The sequence below is a fragment of the Parus major genome, chromosome 2 (genome assembly GCF_001522545.3).
Source record: "Parus major isolate Abel chromosome 2, Parus_major1.1, whole genome shotgun sequence".
In the NCBI taxonomy this organism is placed as follows: domain Eukaryota; kingdom Metazoa; phylum Chordata; class Aves; order Passeriformes; family Paridae; genus Parus; species Parus major.
The window spans coordinates 46,336,696-46,339,855 of NC_031769.1; positions in this window are offsets into that span (position 1 = coordinate 46,336,696).

Genomic DNA, 3,160 nt, shown 5'->3' on the forward strand with positions numbered 1-3,160 from the left:
CCTTCACCGGTAGTTCTTATGGCTTTATTGCAATGTTAATTACATGTTTGTGTTAATACCCTGCTGGCCTTGACATGGCAGTTGTCTTTTTTAAAAAAAAACTTAAAGGTTTGTATATTTATACATTATACTGCATATACATATGTCCTGGCAGAAAATCTGACAGTCTAGGACCCATAATTCCTCTTGTACACCTAAACCATCTTGCAGCAGATTCTGCTGGTGTATGTGAACAGGCTGTACCAAACTGAGCAGTAGCTCCTTGGGTATACATGTGACTGAAGGTGAGTGTTTGCGTATCTATGTGAATATAGTGAGCCAGTCTGTTATCCCTACTAGGAAGATCACTATAGCTATTAAATTACAATGGGAAAAAACATTAGTGTAGCCATTAAAATCAAAATTAAATTGATTTTTGAGATGATCGTTATCCACAGATGCAACTCCAACTTTTCCTCTTAAAAATGGAAAATTCCATACAGGCAGAAGGGCAGTGCATTAAACTCTAAAGAAAACTTAGAAAATCAGGATAATTCACCCTTGATGTTCTTTGACCTAATTTCTTTATCTTCCTGCATCACAGGGGCTAGAAAATATGAAGTGGTATCATCTGCATTGTGGATACCAAGGCAACAGGCTCTCTCTCAGCTTAAGGACAAAGTAAAACCTCATGGTATCAACAAACCTCTCTGAAACCTTTTTCAGTGATGCTAATTGTGCTCTCAAATATGTGATTTGAAAATGCACTTGTCTCTGTGACCTTACTATTGTTTGTACTGTTGGGACACTGCAGACCCTCAGTGACAGACAATTATACCACTTGAAGTGAAAGTTAGCTTGGCTGACAAAAAATCTCTTACTATTTCCCCTCAATAAATATTAGATTTTTACCTCCTTCTTTAACAGACATAAGACATTTCCAGATGTTTATAAACCCACAGAAAAGAGGAAGAGACCTTCCCAACAGTTTTTCCTCACAACGTATTGCCTTCTTCACCATCTGCTTTTCTCCACTGCCCATCTTCATGCTACACCACTCTCCCAGAAACAAAGAAATGCCACAACAAGAAAAGCAAACTTTATGGTTATCACCTAATCTGTGTCTCACATTTAACACATGGAAGCTCCTTAAAGTGCAGTCACAATAAAGGGAGTGAAGCCAGTACAGAGAAAAATGAAAGGAAACTGGGATCACTGTAGACACACAAATAAACCAAGGAAGAGAGAAAGTGAATGATATATGTTATTATATATTTCATATACAAGTAAAATTATGCTTGTCTGTAATAGCTCAGATAACTTTGGGGTCAGATCTTTGTACAGTGCAAACAGGCTGAAATCCACACAGCTTTTTAACTGGCTTCATATGATGTGCAAACACCAGATGAAGAAGAGGGACAACTGTTTTAAGGTTCTGCCTACATTTTACACTCACATGTTTCTCTAGAAATTTGAATCCAACATGCCGTCCAGGCCATTTAAATGCTTTCCCATGCAAAATGTGCATTCCCAGTTCCTGAACAGGACTTTGGAACAATAACTGTGGTCTCATGAGACAGAATTTTTGACAGCAATGTCCCCTTAAGATATGGCTGCTGAATAGCATTCTCATGACACATCATGCTGCCCCACTCTATTGCACCAGCTGAGCATCTCATGTGCCCATGCTGGCAACGAGACCAGAGAATGGGTCCAGACTCTCAAACCCCTTAAGCATGACTACTACTCTACAAGCTTCTCCCCCTGCCTAGTGCTTTGCTGTGACACTGGGTAATACGACCAGCATTACAGTACAGATCTCTGCAGTCACCTGACTTAGTAAAGGGCCCCTAAAGCCCTCGGGCCAAGGCCATAGAAATTCCAGCCCTCACTAGGGAAATGCAATTGGCAAAGCAGCAGTAAGAAGGTATCAATTACCCTCCACAGCAGCACCAGGGAATGATTCAGATGAGTTAAGACAAATGTTTGCTCCAGCAATTAAAAAAAAATACTTGTTATAAAGTGGAAATGGATCCATACATCATAGCTTATTTGCTAGGAAGACCCATGATGTCTTTTGCATTGCATCTAACTGCTAGGAAAATTAATTTAAGACATACCAAAGCCAAGTCATATAATCATTTTAATTAACAGTATTCATGCTGTTACTTATGTATTGCACCACATCCTTCTAGGCACAGGGCAAAAAAAATTTTAAATCAACAGCATTGGAAAACTAGCATACAACTCAATAAGCTGATGATTCCACATTTCCCAGAGCCTACTCTGTGTCACATAATCTGGAGGCTGGGTTTTTTCAACCAGATGAAGACAGCAGGTTGCCTAGCTTGTTACAGCACTGCTTCACCAAGCGCCAACATTACGACAAGCATCTAAATGGGAGAATCTAGCAGCTCGGGAACAGGCAAGCTACAGACACGGCTACTTGAAGGCATATTTGGAATATGAAGCCCTCGAGCCAGAGAAAAGCTACAACAATGGGAGCAATTTAGCAGCTCCCTCGTAATACTTCATCCACTTATCTCAAATGGAGTGAGGGAGCCCTCATCCCAGCTGCAGCAACTCACCTCTGCTGAGGGTACCGCAGGAGGGTTTGTGTTAGGGATGCTTTGGGTTGAGGATGCTTTTTTGAAGGGAAAACTACGCAGCCTTCCCTGGCAGCATCAGCTGTCTCCTGAGCGCCACATTCCTCCTAGCAAAGAGTCTTGGTAACAGTGAGAAGAAGCACCTTTTTAAACACAGAACCTCTGCTCAGCACGTTCACTAACCACAGTGACCTGCTGCCGCGGGACCAGCACACAACTCTCATTCCCCACACACGAAGCGAGCCCAGGAGTTCCGTCCGCGGCCCGAGCGGCTCTCGCAGCCCCGTGCCTCCGCCCGGAGCAGCGCAGCCAAAGGCTGGCCCGCAGTCGAGCGGCGGCAGCCCGAGCCCCCTCAGCCCGGTCCCCGCTGCCCCGAGCCCCTCAGCCCGGTCCCCGCTGCCCCGAGCTCCTCAGCCCAGTCCCCGCTGCCCCGAGCTCCGCCAGCCCGGTCCCCGCTGCCCGTAGCCCCCTCAGCCTGGTCCCCGCTGCCCCGAGTCCCTCAGCCCGGTCCCCGCTGCCCGTAGCCCCCTCAGCCTGGTCCCCGCTGCCCCGAGCTCCGCCAGCCCGGTCCCCGC